At 34.2% G+C, this 18,675-nt stretch overlaps 1 pseudogene; it reads right to left on the bottom strand.

Moving 5' to 3' along the window:
* Nucleotides 1-16,623: 16,623 nt before the first annotated feature.
* LOC120084713 lies at nucleotides 16,624-17,640 on the bottom strand (annotated as a pseudogene).
* Between the last annotated feature and the right edge of the window lie 1,035 nt (nucleotides 17,641-18,675).

Here is an 18,675-nt window from a genome sequence, read left to right as displayed (position 1 = left end):
ACTCACAAAATCCATTCATATCTAGCTATGGTGACCCCGAGGCAATGACTGATGGTCAGCTGCTGGTGCTGGTAAAAAAAAGAATGGGAGAAAAGAAGGAGAGAGACCAGAGAAGAGAAAAAATAGAACGGCCACCGAAAGCTAGTGCGAACAACGACGACGAGGTGCTGCTTGCGACGATGACTTGGGTTGAAGTCGAGTGAGAGAGGAGAAGGAGAAAGGCGGCAGACTTCTCCTGTGGGTTTGATGCAGTCGGTTAAGCGAGAGAGAGGGATTAAGATCGTAAGAGTGAATGAGGGGAAGAGAGATTTCGTGTGTGGGGGCGACTGATAAAGGGATTTAGGGTTTTATTCCTTTTTTTTTTTTTTCCTTTTTCTTTTTCCTTTTCCTCCTTAAATTCCCAATCTTCCAACAAAACAAGTTTAAACTCCCAAATCTCCCAATTAATTTTAAACCAAAATTTCAAATCTTTTATAACTTATAATTCGAATTTCTAAAATTATCTTTTTGGCAAAAATATCTGGAATTTAACCTAAATAATAATAGATAATTAATTTAAAATTACCTGCAAATTTGAGATATCACATTCTTTTTCTTTTTAATTATTCTATTAATGAAGCGAATTGATGTGTGTAATTTTATTTACATATCTAGTCATTCTCATATATTGATAAAAAATTAATTTGAATTTGATAAATAATAGTTAGTCAAAACTAATAATTAAATTAAACAATCTAATTTGATAAATAACTATATACCATTAAAATTTAGAATGATGGCCAATATCTTATAACATTGCACAACGTTTTTTTTCTATAAATACAATCTAAACATGCACATCATGATTGAATAATTGAGCAAAAACATGAACCATTAAGGAAAAAAAAACTCTATTCATAAATTCCATAACAGAAAACAAAAAACAAGTAAAGTGTTATCATTTAATCCTTGACTAAGATAGAAACACAAAGATCATGACAGAACAAACTTTAAAAAACAATGTCTTATTACATAGTTATATATGATTATGTTGTAACAAAGGGATGTGAAAACGTCAAGTAGTGATAATTATAGTGTAACAAAAATTGTAAATGTATGAGGAACAACATATAAAGTATAGTAATAATATTTGGAAAAATTAACATGTATTAAAAAAAATAAAATTATAGTGTAACTAAAATTGTAAATATATGAGAAACAACAATAAAGTATAGTAATAATATATGAAAAAATTAATATGTATTAAACAAATAACAAATTTTATAAGCACTTAGAAACAAATAAAACCATCCATAAATGTTCACAATGAAAAATATGAGATAAAAGTGCAAAAACAAATAAAAACCAAACTCAACTAAGTATTGGATTTTTACATGACCTACGATTATGACCCTTACTACCACAACGAGTACAACATACTGTTTTTCTATATTCTCTACGCAAGATGGGATTCTCTTTTTCCTAGGTCTTCCAGCTGGGCGTTTGACTTGAGGAGGATGAATGAGGTTATCGTTCAAATTGCAGAGACTTGAAAATTGTTGCACATTACCAATAGGCCATGTTTCATCCCACTTACCATTGAACAAAACTCTTAATAGTTGAACAACCATAACAAGAAAGCGTTTAGTATATAGGATGAAGAAAGCTAGAGCTACGTGTTGTATTCTAAAAATTTATGTTTGCAACAAAAGGATAATAAATGTAATACTAAAAATCATTTAAAACCTGTGAATCTTGGTTAAGATTAATAGAAAGAATAATATAAATAAAAATTCACAGTTAGGATAATTAATATAATATGGTATTTTAAATCCAAAAACAAGATTTGAAATTAGTTGATGTACAAGATTAAAAAATTGAACAACTATTAAATGTGATTTAAAAATTCAAAACAACTATTAAATCTCGAGATTTATGGCAAATTAAATTATCCATTTGCAATGATAATCTTAGTTGACGTTGAAAGTTTGCTGGGATATATAGTTGAGCAATTAATTAATTACAGTCTCATTAGTAAAGATGTCGGATTAATTACACCGCAACTAAAAGGGACGATGAGGACATTTTAGGATTTAAAAAAATTGTGCTCATGTGACATATATGTGTTTTGCTATAATTTAAAAGGATCCCGCCTTCTGCTATTTTTTCAAATGATAGTGTAATTACTGTTATATACCTAATTATTCCTGAAAAAAAATGGAAACTTTGAACGAGCCTACTGAAATTTGGGAAATTGGATTGTATAGGCAAGTTAAAAATCCTGGATAAAGAAAACTTTTTGGTTATCTTTCAAAATGTAACTTTTTATATGGCTATTCCACCCCTTTGAAGTTTATGTACAAGAACAAAGTATTGTGAGTAGTGTTACCGAAAGGAGAAAAAAGGAGCAACTTCTGCGAGAGTTTGAGAGTTTTTTATTTTTATTTTTATTTTTATGATGTTTTTGCAAGTGTTTCCCTCCATTGAAGAGTTTGAGAGCTATTGATAACCATTGTAAGAGTAATTCGTAAATGTTATAAAACTCTTACGGGTGTTTAGACACTAAATTGGTTATTATACTAAATGGTTATTATAGTTTGTGGGTCACAATATTTTTTATATTATAATAGTCAGTGTTTGAGGTGTATATTATTGTAGTCTGAATTATACTAGTTTGTGTTTGAGGTGCAAACTATTTTAATGTGTGTCAAAAATAATAAACACGGCAACAAAGAAGGAAAGAGAAGATAAGTAGAAAATAGTAAATATAGTAATGTAGAGAGATTTGAAAGAGTATATTGTAGTTAATTGTAAGTTATAATTGTTGTAAACTCCGTATGGTTAGAACTTCACTTGAAGTTGGGGACCCAAATACCCTCTTATATTTTTTTTCTTATTATTTTAATTGAACCTACATCAGAGGTAGAGAACTTGACATAGCCCACCTTGGGTTGGTTTCATGTTATTTAGGTTGGTTTACCTATTCTTTTAAGTTTGTACGTTTCAAATTGTTTATTATATTTGGAATATTTATAATTCGATTTGAGATTATTGGGTAATCTACATTGTCTAAATTATATTCTATTTAGATCAATATATTATTATCCCCAAACACATACATATAAAGGGTGTTGATGCCAAATTTTGGCCAAAGGTAAACATACCCAGCCTAACGTGACAATACCTTTGAATTTATAATTTGAGGAAGAGAGTGCAGGGATCAAATCCCTAACGAGGTGGAAAAAAACAAAACCATACTCGAAATCAATTTAGGAATTCATGAAATACCCATACACTGGAAAATACAAATAAAAGAGACAAAAAAAATATAGCCTAGTGTAATATTAATCCTAGGTTAAGATACACTTGAATAATTCTACCGAGAAAGGAAATTGATACTTATTTTAGTATGATGACTTAGACAACATGGCCAATTCTCCTTTGGGATGGAATTCAAGAACACCACCAAAAAGGTTACCTCCATATTCTCTAAGAATTGAGTAGGTGGGTTTGTGGGAACCAAAATTATGGGAAAAGAGAGAAGAATTTTGAGAGAGTGTCTTTGAACAGAATGATTATGTGAAGCTATACCTTCCCTGGGTTCTTCAAATTTGTAGGTTTTAATAAAAGGAGATAGAGAGGTAACATGTGGGATTCCCACGTTTCAGATAACTCCCCTACATGGGAGTTATCTAATTAATTAATAAAATTAATAATTAATAATTAATTAAATCTAATTTAATTATTAATTTCATTTAAATCATATTTAATGAAACATCTCTAACCTATAGTTTTAACTCAATTAATTAATTTAATTAAATAATTATTTAATTCTACAATTAAATAATTACCAAATTAAATATCAAATATTTAATTTAGCTTACGTTTGAATCATATTCAATTGTATTTTTCTCATAAACTATAGTTTTAATGTGCATCTAATACACATTAATTTTAATATATAGTTTTAATATGAATCCATTTCATATCAAATTAATATTTGAACTTCTTCAAATATTTAATTCTCCTGTAGATTAATTTTGAATCATATCCAAAATTTAATTTATATTATAAAGTTTAATTAAAAAATGAACTTTATATTATAATGTATCATTATACATTATATATTTCCCTAAGTGAATTTGAACATTTCAAACTCTATTCAAGACATGGTTACCTCAATTCCCTTTTCGATCTAGGAAGAGGACTCTTCTCACTCCAGATATATTTACGTGTCCACTGATATAGAACAACAATAACAAGTTAGTCTTTCACGAGTGTTCGTAACACCACTTGGGCCAAATTATCGTTTTACCCCTGGGATACCTCTGCATCCTTAAGTACCAATGCTCCTCTAATGAACAACCAGTTCATGGTCCAACCATCAAACAGAAACCCCTCTCGAGCTAATGAGAGGGTAGGGCCATTTGTTCAAGTCCTAGTGAAGTAACTACTTATCATAAAGCCAGGAAGGAGTGAAATTCATCTCGTATTATTATGTTCCCAACTCTCCACTTGATCTTATCCCCAAAATGGTAGGCTTATTGAGTTGACGAACTGACCACTTTCACCCATACAAATCAAAGGACAATCCTTCATGAACATGAGTTCATAATACACTGAAGATTAAGACTAAGTAGCCTAGATCATCCTATTGAAATAGAAACCTAACTAGTTAATGTTATTACATCTAATGGTTACTATTTCACACTATTGTCTTATACAAACTCATTAGGATACCTCCACTCACATTTTGCACTTACACGAATGCATTGGATCATTGCATTCATATCAAATATAAAGTAGGTCGTATCCAAGTATCACCAGGATAAGGTACCCGACCCTATCCCTATACTATAGACCCTTTAGGCTGTATCTTGAACATTGATCCATGTATGTCTCCACATATTGTTTAAGACTCATAAGACAACCTAGGATATTAATTTATTGGATTTAGAGTTATTAAGACAAAACAAATACAACACAATCAATAACACTTATTGTTCAATAACATCGATAACTCTTTATTGATATCAATCAATTATTTACCTTTACTATCTATGAGTTAGAGGGCATAAAACCCAACAAACTCCCACTTGAACTAAAACTCTAGTAAGAGGGTTGTACATAATATCAAAAACCTAAAATAGTAGGAATGGTAAATAAATACAATAAACTAGGGCATCCATATACCCGTTACACATTTTTCACTTGCCTTAGATTATACAATTTACATGTCTCGCAGACCTAGACTCTCTAGATGACTATCTAGCACTTTACTTGAGAGAGCCTTCGTAAATAGATCAACAATGTTGTGCTCCAAAGCGATCTTTGTGACAATCACATCTCCTCGTTGCACAATCTTCTATATTAGGTGATACTTCCTCTCAATATTTTTTTCTCATTTGTGGCTTCAAGGCTATTTAGAGTTGGCTACTACCCCACTGTTGTCACAGTATAAGGTGATAGGAAAGTCCATGTTTGGAACCACTTCCAAATCCCTTAGGAACTTCCTGTGCCATACTGCTTCCTTTGCTTCTTCACAAGTAGTTACATATTCAGCCTCCATAGTGGAGTCTGCAATGCATCCTTTCTTGATGCTACGTTATAATATAGCTCCCCCGTTCAGGGTGAACACTGATCCTGACATGGATTTTCTAGAATCATTATCAGTTTGAAAATCAGAGTCAGTGTATCCCGTAAGGATCAAATCCTTAACTCTATACACCAACATGTGGTCCCTCTGAAGGAGTAATCTAACATGCAGCGGAATAAATCAGAATCAATAACACTCTAAGTACTATTAATTTGAGTTTTAAACATGCTATTCAAAAGAAGTTCAAAGAGGGTTTAAAGCAAAAACTTACCTTTAAAGACTTAATCCACGAATTCAGTAGAATCACTTCAAGATGAAGCTTGAAACTTCAACAAGACCACCACCAAGATCTTCTCTACAAGGCTCAAGAAGGAATATGTGGTGGAATCACTAAATTAAGCTGGATAGATGAATAACTTTAGGTGGGTTGAGAAGGGTTTTTAACACTTCAGCATAGCAGTCTGAAAATCCCAGCTTCTCTCTCCAAATCCATGCATGAAGATGCATTTTATAGACTGAATTCATGCAAATATGCAAGGTTGCATGGAGGGAAACTCCTCCTTGGAAAATTGATGAGGAAGATGGTGGAATTAGGTGATAAACCACCATAGGTTTGGTAAGTGGATTTTTCCTAAATTGGAAAAATCCACTAACTTGAAAAACAATTTTAAAATAAAATTGTTTTTAAGTAAAACCATTTTATTTAAAAATTAGTTCTTATAAAATTAATTCAAAACAATTAATTTAAATAAAACTAATTTTGTTTTTAATTAAAAGAAAATTAATTTAATATCTTAATATTAAATTAATAAAACACCAATTCCACCAATATGATTCAATTTCATATTTAAATCATAATTTAAATATTATTTGATTCTCTAATTTTGTTTAATTTCAACTAAATTAAACAGTTTTTAATTAATTGTATCGAATACAATAAATCAAAAACCCTAATAATTGAATTTTGAACATTTCAAATTCATAACCCTAGTTCCAAAATTCATCCAATTAATACTCAATTTGCTATTCCTATTTATGAGCCAGTAGAGGAACCTAATGGACCTATAAATCATGAGCTCCAACGATCTGTAATTAATTCGTTAAACTCTTTAATCGAATTAATTCTATTCGTTAACTATCAAGACACACCACTATTACTCGATAGTTGCACTCTCCTCACTGTAGATATATTTCACTCCATTTCGACCATAATCAGTAAGTCGATCCTTCACAGGTTGTTCATATTTACATCTAGGTCAAAATTACCATTTTACCCCTGTAAATATATCTTGCACCTTAAGCTCTCACTGACCCTCCATTGAACAACTAATTTGTAATACCATTTATAAATCATATCCCTCTCTACTGAGAGAGGGCGGGGTCCCGTTGTTCAAGACTAGGCATCAACGCTTAAGAGAACAACCTATTTGCTAACCCTAAGTTGGGTAGGAGCGAATTCCATCTTGCATAGCTATGTCCCTAGCTATTTACCCGGTCTTATTCCTAAAATGGAAGACTTATTGAGCAGTGTTGTTGGACTACTCTCACCTATGTAGATCAAAGGATAATCCTGAAATAAACAGGAGTTCATAGTTAGCTCAGGATTAAGATCGGGTTATCCTAGGTTACTTTAGTATGAAATAGTCAGTTTTAATAATAATAGTCATTATAAAGAAAAGTGACTACTTCGAGGTCCAGTCTTATGCAAATTCATTGCATAGGATTCCCCCCTTCACATGTCTCTACATGAATGATTTATGGATCACATCATTTGTATCAGTATACGAAATAGGCCGCATCCAATAGTGTTACCAGGCTGAAATACCCAACTTCATCTATATACTTATAGACCATTTAAGCTATATACTATAACTTGATCCTATTTATCTCACCACATAAAGTTAAAGTATTCATACTATAGCCGTGGATATGTTTATTGGATTTTCGTAATAGAATGAAAAATCAACAACTTTATTGAATAAGATACTCAATAATATTTTATTGATAAATAGAATGTTTAACACAAAATTTACAATCTGCGAGTTCTAGGACATTCCCAACACCCTCGTTCTCCTAAGATATTTGAGGATATTCTTAATTGCAGCCCAGTGGTCTAACTCTGGATTGGAATGGTACTTACTGATTGTTCCAACTTCATAAAAAATGTCTAGCCTAGTGCAGAGCATAGGACACATTAAGCTGCCCACAATTGAGGCATAGGGAATTCGTCTCATGTCCTCAATTTTTTGAGGTGTCTTAGGACACTGTTCCGTAGAAAAATGAACCCCGTGCCTGAAAGATAATGAACTATTCTTAGAGTTTCGCCTTGGAAGCCCTTAGGTTTTTGTCAAATTTGAAGTCGTCTTATGAAATTAATTTGATGCATGCTTTGGAGATCTTATTCAATAGGGAAGCATATAACTCTTGCTTTTTGTTTGATAAAGAAGCATATTCCCTATAACTTCTACTTTTTGTTTGATAAAGAAGCATATGCCCTACCTATCTACTTTTTGTTTAATAGGGAAACATATCCCCTGTGTAGCTCTCTACTCAAGAAACATTTCACTTAAAGAAATTTTTTGATTGAGTATGAAGTTTTAATATCTTGAAACAAAGAATTCCTCCAAAGATGAAGTTGACCTGAAGCTTGGTTGGTTGGCTCGGCCTCGGCCTAAACCTCGGAAGGTTAGCCTTAACCTCAATCTCCAAAGGTTAGCCTCGGCTTTTCAACATTGGGTGGTGGGTTTTTCGATCAAGCTTCACATGTTTGTCTTTTGGTTGTCTAATCATCTTTCGAGTATCTAACTGATTTTTAATCTCTAGTGGTGCTCCTCGACCTCAACCTCAACTTTGGACTATCTCTAGATCTTGAGCAACTCAACTTTCCAGTGGTAAGGTTGAGCCTTGACCTCAGCCATAAACATTTAGGGCTCTCACAACCTTCTAGACATTAGGATGAGGCTGGTAGAGATCTCCGACCTTAATGTGCTTAGGGTTAGCCTCGACCTCGGTTATTTTCCACGGTGCGTAGGGTGTACTTGAATGCATATGAATGGTGAAAATATTTTACCTTGATACACTTATGGTCGGCCTCGATTAACCCCCATTGAAATTTTGATTTCAAATGCACGTTCTATTAACAATTTTGAGCCTTAGCCTCAACCTTGGCTCTTTGCTTCAACATGGTCTCCTTAGTATCGACCTTGTTAGCCTCGGCCTCTACTTTTCACTCTAACTTGGTCTCCTTGGCCTTAGCATTGTTTTCATTAGTCATTGCTCTTTGTTTCAACTTGGTCTCCCCGGCCTCAGCCTTGATAGCCTTGGCCTTTGTTCTTCACTTTAGCTTGGTCTCCTTGACCTCATCCTCGACCTTGATAGCCTCAGCCTTGACTAAGGTCATCTTGGCTTTGCGTCAGACTCTTCGATATAGTTTGCAACACTAATTTTGGTCCATTGGTCATGCTTTCGTCTTTCTTACTCATGCTTTGTAAGGGTATACAGATTATTAGTAGAACACTTTCTTCCCCATAGACGATGCCAACTATTGATGCCAAAATTTGGCCAAGGGTAAAGGTACCCAACCTTCACTTGACGGAAACTATGAATCTGTAGTTTTAGAGAAAAGAGTGAAAAGAGTATGTGAATATCTGCAGCGAAAAGATTATGTCCCAATTTTTATTTTATAAAACTAGAAATAACAGAGGACAGAAACTAATATACATTTACTCTAATTAAGCATGCTTTCATAGAAAATTTAGAGAGGAAGAAGGATTAAGAATGACTTACCCTTGAAGAACAATTTCTTCACGTTTCCTCTCCAAAGTACTACTCGAATGGTCTCCTTCTCCCTTGAACATTGGAACTCATAAACACAATAAGAATTGCTCCAAAATCCAGATACTACCACGAGGACTTCCTTGTTATTCTCTAGGTTGAGAATCATCTGACAGTTTATTTGCTTCACGAGATTAATTTGGTAAGGGAGAGTTTTAATTTGAGAGGTGTTTTTTTTTTAAATTTTTTACAGAGAAATCATACACTGAGATTCCAAGAATAGAATGGAGAAGATATAAATCAAGATCTCTCTCTAACTATTATGTATATTTCATGTTTGTTATGAGAGAGTGGGTTGAGGGAGTTAAAATAACTTCATCTCCAATTTTAAATTTAAAAAATTCAAAAAATTAAAATATTAATATTTGAATCATATTCAAATATTTCTTTTCTCTCAAATAAAACTTTATATTATAATGTATCATATACATTATATTAATTATATCTCATATAATAAATTTTATATTATAATATATCACATACATTATATTAATTATATCTAATATAATTAATTCCCTTCAATTAATTTGAACAATTCAAATTAATCCAAAATTAATTCGATTCTCAATAATCTCAATTGAGTTAACGAAGGGACCATATGGACCTATGAAGCTCCAATGGTATTTGATTGATTTATTAAACTCTTTAGTTAAATTAATCAGCTTCCATTAACTACTAGTCACTCCACTAAAGACCCATAGGTACACTCTTCGCACTACAAATATATTTCTGTGTTCATTAGATATAACTGATCAACAATGCGTTGACCCTTCACAATTGCTCATAAGTACAACTGGTCAAAAATTATCATTTGGCCCCTATAGTTACATCTAACTACTTAAGTACCACTAATCTCTCTAATGAACAATTAGTTATTCCAACTATAACTGAACCCCTCTCAGGTTAGGAGAAGGTGTGGTCACAATATTCAAGCCTCAGAATCAGCATTTAAGGGAGCAATTTGTCAACTTTCCCTAACAATAGAGAATAGTGAATTCTTTCTTGTGTAGTTGCATTTCCAGCTCCCTAATCAGACTAATCCTCAAAATGGTAGGGATATTGAGTCGGCGAAACTGGCCACTCTCACCCATGCTCATCAAAGGACTGTCTTTATAAGCAGGAGTTCACAACTCACTCAGAATTTAGGTCAAGTCACCTATGGTCATCCTGGTGAAATGTAAGTCTCTTCTAACAATAGATTTATATAGAGAGATTATTCATTTCATGGTTTGGTCTTATACACACTCTTTGTATATAATACCCCCTCTCACATGTCTCCACATGAATGCTCATGATCAGATCATTTGTAGCACTTTACAACAATTATAACAATTACAAAGTGGGTCATATTCGTAGCGTCACAAGGATAAGGTACTCAGTCTTATCCATCTACTATAGACCGTTTACGTTATCACTCTTACTTTATCCACCTGTATGTCTCCACATACATGTTTAGTTACATATGATAACCTTAGATCTTAGTTTATTGATTTTTGGATTAATACAACTAAATTTCGAATAAAATATCTCTTATTTTATTACATAAATAATTTTTTTGTACAAATACAATTACAAACTACAAGACCACAAGATTTAGGGCATCAACTCCAACATTTTCCAAGTTTTCCTAAATCTAGTAGAGTATACATCATCAAAGTACAAATTAATACAACAGTACACGAAAACAAGAAACTAGAGCATACAATCCGTGCCTAGTAAAATCTCCCACTTGCCCTAGACTAGATGAGCATGTCTCATAGACTTAGACTCTCCATGTGACCCTCAAACACCTTAGCCGTGAGGGTAAACGAATCATTAATGTTGTGACGATCACATCTCCTTGATGCACAATCTCCCGAATCAGGTGATACTTGCACTCAATATGCTTTCCACGCTTGTGGCTTCTGGGCTCTATGGAATTAGCCACAACACTACTATTATCACACTAAAGGGTGATGGGCTTTGACTTGTCTAGAACAACTTCCAAATCAGTTAAGAATTTCATGAGCCATACAACCTCTTTGGAAGCTTCACAAGCCGCTACATATTCTGCCTCCATGGTGGAGTCAGCAATGCACTCTTGCTTGGTGCTTCTTTAGACTATAACCCCTCCATTAAGAGTGAACACTGATTCTGAAGTGGATTTCTTAGAATCCCTATCAATCTGAAAATTAGAGTCAATGTATCCTGTAAGGATCAAATCCTTACACCCATACACAAACATGTAGTTCTTCGTTCTCCTAAGATACTTGAAGATGACTTTAATGGCTATCCAATGATCTAATCCTAGATTAGACTTATATCTATTGACTATCCCATTGTATAGAAAATGTTAGGTCTAGTACAAACGTTGCATACATCAGGCTGCCAACAGTTGATGCAAGGGGATCCATCTCATTTCCTCAACTTTTTGAGGTATCTTAGGACATTGTTCCTTAGACAAGAAAACTTCATGCCTGAAAGGTAGCAAAACTCTCTTGAAGTTTTGCATTGAATACTTAACAAGCATCTTGTCAATGTACGATGCCTGAGACATAGCTAGCATTTTGTTCTTATGATCCCTAAAGATCAGAATGCCATAACAAACTGCGCCTCTCCCAAATTTTTTATTTGGAATTGGGTTGCCAGCCACTATTTATATCAGTGAGTAGACCTACATCCTAATGAGTAGGATATCTACGTCTAACACTAAGAAAACTTCTGAATTGTTGATTTTCTTGTAGACACAAGGCTCATCAACATTTTGATCAAAGCCATAAGATTTGATTGCAATATAAAACCTTATATTCTAAGATCGAGAAGCTTGATTCAATCCATAAATGAATCGATTAAGCTTGAAAACATTTTGCTCTTGGCATTGGGTTATGAATCCCTCTCGTTGTTGCATATAGATGGTCTCCTTAAGATTGCCATTAAGAAAAGTAGACTTGATGTTCATTTGCCAAATCTCATAGTCCTAATATGCGGCAATGGACAAGAGTATTCGGGTAGATTTTAACATGGCAATAGGGGAGAAAGTCTCCTCATAGTCGACTCCCTTAACCTGGGTATAACCCGTTGCCACTAGTTTAGCCTTAAAGGTTTGCACCTTACCATCTATACCCCTTTTTCTCTTGTAGATTCATTTGCAACCTATAGGTTTTACCTCATCCGGTTGATCTACAAGATCCTAGATTGAATGGAAGTACATAGATTTCATTTCGATATCCGTAGCTTTGATCCTTCATCTTTAACCACAACCTCCATTTCTTGTTTATCGGACAATGGATCCTCAAGGTCACCATTAGATATAAAGGTCAGGGCTTCTATTAAACCCATATAACGAATAGGTGGGTTCGCAACCTTTCCACTACGTTGGCGTTCACTCAACAGTTGAGGTGGATATGACCTACTAGATGTATCAACATCACAACTCTTGTTGATGTACTAGCCTCTTCAATAACTTTTGTTGAAGGCTCAGTAATTTTATTGGAAAACTCTTTTAATACTATATTATTGCGTGGTTTGTGCTCCCTCATGTGGTCCTCTTCTAAAAATATAGCATTTATCGACACAAACACTTTATTATCTTTAGGATCATAGAAGTAACAACCTCTCGTTTCCTTGGGATAGACTACAAATAGGCACAGTTTTTAAAGAGGTTCAAATTTCTTAGGATTAACCTTAAGCACGTGTGCTAGGCAACCTTAAATCCTGAAATGGCGTAAACTACCTTTACGATAATTCCATAATTGCAAAGGTGTTTCAGAAACACTCTTGGACGGAACACAGTTCAAAATATGAGCTATAGTCTATATTACATAACTTTAGAACAAATCAAGAAAATGAGTGTAACTCATCATAGACTACACCATGTCCAACAAGGTTTGATTTCACTTTTCTGATACATCATTCTACTGAGGTGTACCTGCCGAGAGTTGGGATATAATTCTATGTTTTATCTATAGGGATGAAAACCCTAAGGCACAGCGAAAGCCATAACATATAGAACCCAAAACATATTTGAAAATGCCATTTGAAATCAAAACATTTTTTTTGGAATAAAAACTACAGATCAAAATAGATTAAGCATGCAACTAGAAACAAAACCTACAAAGAGAAGAAACCCTATCTTGCAAATATTTTTGGTAATTCTGTGGAATTCTTCTGTACAAATAGGGAATGGACACCATCACTTGGAGTCTTCATTATTCTTGCAGGGAAATTAAGGATTTGAGAATTGTGGGATTTTCTTTAGAAATCGGAGAATTTTGGGAAGAGAGTTTTTTGCTTCTAAAAAAAAAAAAAAAACAGAGAGATAAAAAAATGCTCTTCTTTCTACATTTTTTTTTCATTAATATAGAAAGAATGAGAGAGAAAAGTGAGGAGATGTGGAATTTATCCCACGTCTCTAGTAACTCCTCTACGTGGGGAGTTACATTTGAATATAATTAAAATCAAATAAAACTATTTATTTAATTTAATTAACTAAATAAAATCCAATAATCATTTAAATCATATTTATGGTTCCCTCTCACATAACCTATAGTCTTAATGCGCATCTAATATGTATTAATTTTAACTTATAGTTTTGATTTAATCAATTTAATTAAATTCAAAATAAAATAAAATAAAATAATTAATTAATTCTTCAAGTAATTAATCATCCAATTAAATATCACATATTTAATTTAATTTTCTATTTGAATCATATTAAAAAACACTTCTCTCACTTAACCTATCGTTTTAATGCGCATCCAATGCACATTATTTTTAACCTATAGTTTTTAATATGAATCTTATTCATATTAAATTAATATTTGAACTCCTTTCAAATATTTTGTTCTCTCATTTATTAATTTTGAATTATATCCAAAATCAATAATAAAGTCTAAAATTAAACGTTATATTAAAATGATCAACATACATTAAAAAATCCCAATTATAAATTTGAAGATTTCAAATTCAATTGAATGACAAATTACCTCAATACCCTTTACAAACTAGGAAGGGGACCTAATGGACCTGCAGATCAGAAACTCCAACAATGTGAGTGAAGGAAATTGTGCACGAGGATTTCCATGAGCAGTAGAAAGATCATTCCAAATTACAATCATATATGAACTTTACATATTACAATCATCAATAGAAACATACGGTTATGCACTCATTCCATAAATTATAGCATGATAATACAAATAATCAACGAGAAACTCTATACACATTTGTAGACTCATCGCCAAGCTTCTTGATCACGAATGCTTGAACACAGCAACCTCGAATGCTCATCCAACACAACCGCTACACTACACGAACGCCACACACTCGAACTTAGCGATCGCCGAACACCCCCATAGCACGAACGACCTCCAACGTCATTTTACTACTCATAGGCGAGGCACTTCGTTCACTGCTGGCCCGGAGTAAGACTCAAATAGGAATTCAAAAAAAATATTACTGCTCTCCATTTCTAGGAAGATTGTGTCCAGGATGATATCGAGTTGAGTATGACACCACCAAGAAGGCTACCTTGGTATTCTCGATGTGAGAATCCAGAGGGTGGGCTCTGCGTGGACTTGTTTTGAGGCAAAAGATGGAGGAAACAACAATCGTGTAAATGATTGAGCAAGTGAGAGAAGGCTGAATCTATCATATAGGTCGATGCCTAATCGCTTAGCAAGCTAAGCGATTCGTCTAGAAAAAGCTAAGCGATCATTTAGCTCATCGCTTAGCTGCGTGTCTATCGCCTACAAACATTACATGATCGTTTAGCTCGCTCCAAGTTGTCGCTTAGTAAATCCTATTTACTTAACAACTTTCGTGAGATTATTTTCGAGAGAGGAAATCTCAATTTCACAAAATTAACATTCCTAAAATTAGGAAAATAATTTTCCTTTTATCTCATGATTACCATGAAACCACCAATAACCTCCCACTCAATTGGTTATTAGAGAAAAAAAATTAATTATCCAATAGTTAATATTATTATAAATATAAATGATAACTAACTTATCATACTATATTTATAACCTATAGTTTTAATATTTCATCTCATAAAACATATAAACCATAGCTTCTTTTCTATTCCATGGTACTCAATGTAAATCTCATTTACATTAACCTTCCATTAGATGTATCTCATACATCATACCGATCATATCATATATAATCGAATTACCTCTTGTCAATTTGAACATTTCAAATCAACACCAAGAACTGATCTTCAACTGAATCCATTGAGCTACCAAGGGAACCTTATGGACATGTAGTTTGAAGCTTCAACAGTACGTGAATAACTAACTAAACTCTTTAGTCATGGGATCCACCATCTATTAACTGCCAGGCACTCCAGTAAAGACCGATAGCTGAACTCTCCTTACTACAGATATATTATGTATCCATCTTAACCAATCAGCAGTGCAACAACCCTTCACATATTGCTCGTAAGTACAGCTCTGCCAATAACCGTTATGCCCCTGTAGTTACATCTAACTCCTTAAGTACCAATGATCCCTCTAATGAACATAAATCATAGTTTTACTATGACTGAGTCCTCTCTTCCAAAGAGAAGTTGTTGCCACTATGTTCAAGCCCTGAAATCAGCTCTTAAGGGAGCAATCTCTCTATTTATCCCTGCTTCGGGAAAGGATTGAATTCCATCTTGTGGATTTAGTTTCTAGCTTCTAGATCAGACAAGTCCCCAAAAAGGTAGCATGTTGAGTTGGCAATCTTGCCACTCTCACCCATACTAATCAAAGGACCGCCCTCAAAGACAGGAGTTCCCAAAACACTTAGGATTGAGGTTGTGTCACCTATGGTTGTTTGGGTGAGATGTAAGTCTCTAGTATCAATGAAATTATATATAGAGTCTAGTCATCTCGTGGTCTGGTATTATACAAACTCTTTATACAGGGCACCCCCGCTCGCACGTCTCCACATGAATGGTCAGGATCTACCATTTGTTGTAGTTTACAACACTTGCCAACATCTACAAAGCGGGCTGTATTGGTAGTGTCACCAGGATCAGGTATCCAATCTTAATCTTTATACTACAGACCTATTTAGGTTATCACTTAAGACATGATCCACCTGTATATCACATATACATGCTTAAGTTCACATAAGATAACCAAGGAGCTTTGTTTATTGGATATGAGTAAATACCATAATGAAATAACATTTACTTTATTCATCAAACAATGTGTATCATTACAAACAATGAGACTCCGGGAGAATTAGGACACCAATCCCAACAATCTATCACTTGTTCTAATAACTTGGGAGACTAATGTACAATATAATAAAAAAACATGTACAATATACAATAAACTAGGGCATACCCTAGTATCATCTCCCACTTGTCCTGGACAAGATGTCGTATATCCCGCAGACCCAGACTGTCTAGGTGACCCTCGAAACTTTAGCCGTGAGGGCCTTTGTAAAAGGATCAACAATGTTGTGCTCCGATGCGATCTTCGTGAATATCACATCACCATGATGCACAATCTCCCTAATTAGATGATATTTTCGTTCGATGTGCTTACCTCGATGATGACATAAAAAAGTAGGATGCCCATGGCGTGTATGTGTGGGATGAACCAAATCCTCATTGAATTTGATTTTGCCATTAGAAGGAGCTTGTATATGTTCTGCAGTCCCCCCTGTGAATACTCCGCCGGTATGAAAAGTTCTTAATGTTAGTTGAGTACCCGGTTCTCCAATAGATTGACCCGCAATAATACCTACGAACTCTCCAATATCGATTCGTAGTCCCCCGTGAGTAGGACTTGTCCATAACATAATCGGCAGATCCAAGATGTACTCCTACAAGTAAGAGAGTCTGAATACATATGGTTGTGTTTTGAAAGGTTATGAATCGATTGATAAATCCAATACCAATATCTTGATTTTGAATGCCCAATGCATCGCAGGCCCATATATATATCGTCCGCTAATACACAACCAATTAATGTTTGGATAAAAAATTCTTTTCGGAATCATCCTATTTCCAGGACTCACTGAAATCCCTCGGATGGTTCCACAATTGGTTCTACGTACAACAATATGTTGAAACTACTTCAACAAGTCTGTGTGTAAGATATCCAGCATCTGATGTTTCATACAGCAGTATCCACAACTCTTTTTCGCGCTCTATTCCGTTCGATGTGCTTACCCGATGATGACTCCGAGGCTCCTTCGAATTTTCCATAGCCCCAGTTGTCATCACAATAAACAGTGATAGGCAAATCCATATTTTGGAACAACTTCCAAATCTTAAAGGATTTCCTCAGCCAACAGCTTCCTTAGTGCTTCACCAAGCGACTACATATTCAGCTTTTCATAGTGGAGTCCACAATGCATCCTTGCTTGATGCTTCACCATACTACAGCCCTCCATTTAGAGTGAACCCTGACCTCGATGTCCATTTGTAGGAATCTCGATCGTCTGAAAGTCAGAGTCCGTGTATCCTATAAGGATCAGATCCTTATCTCTATACATGAGAATGGTCCCTCGTTCTCCGAAGATAAAGCTAAGCGATCGTTTACCTTCCACAAAACACTAAGCGATCATGTAGTTTTTATGCGATAAATCTAAGCTATTGTTTAGTTAGGCAAACACTAAGCGATTGTTTACCTTCGGCAAACACTAGCGATCATGTAGTTTTAAAGATAAATCTAAGCGATCGTTTTAGTTGAGGCAAACACTAAGCGATCGTGTAGTTCTTCACAACAAAAAGGCGATTGAGCTATGACGATTACTTCAGCGCTTTACGATCGACCTTTGCAAGACTTTGAGGTTGAACCAAGAGCAGCCAACTTATCGATCGATTTTCTCAAGGTCCAATCCGGTTCAGCCTCAAAGTGTTTTGGCTGGTCCGATTCAAACTTTGATGGTCTGGTTCAGACTCATCTAGTCCAGTTCAAGGTTCTTGGGTTCGGTTTGAAGCGGTTCGAGTGGTTCAAAGTCGATTTTGAAGCTGATTGTAATACTTAGCCTTCTGTTTGCTTGTTGTTTTGCCAAAACTAAAACCATATCAGTCCGTGTTTAATTATTTATGCATTTGATGTATGTTACAATTAAATAAATCTTGTATGTACATATAGTATGCCATTTAAGTTTAAAATCTCACCATAGGAAGCATGTTACATGCATTGGAAGTATGTTATAATTGTTATAATATATAGTATGCATGTTAAGGTTTCTTGAATTTAATATAAGTGTTATATTAAATATTGAATGCCTTATGTATGTTATGGATGTTTAGCATGTCTAAGGTTTTATAAGTT

This window comes from Benincasa hispida, chromosome 9 (assembly GCF_009727055.1).
Source record: "Benincasa hispida cultivar B227 chromosome 9, ASM972705v1, whole genome shotgun sequence".
In the NCBI taxonomy this organism is placed as follows: Eukaryota; Viridiplantae; Streptophyta; class Magnoliopsida; order Cucurbitales; family Cucurbitaceae; genus Benincasa; species Benincasa hispida.
This window is presented reverse-complemented; position numbering and strand designations above follow the sequence as displayed.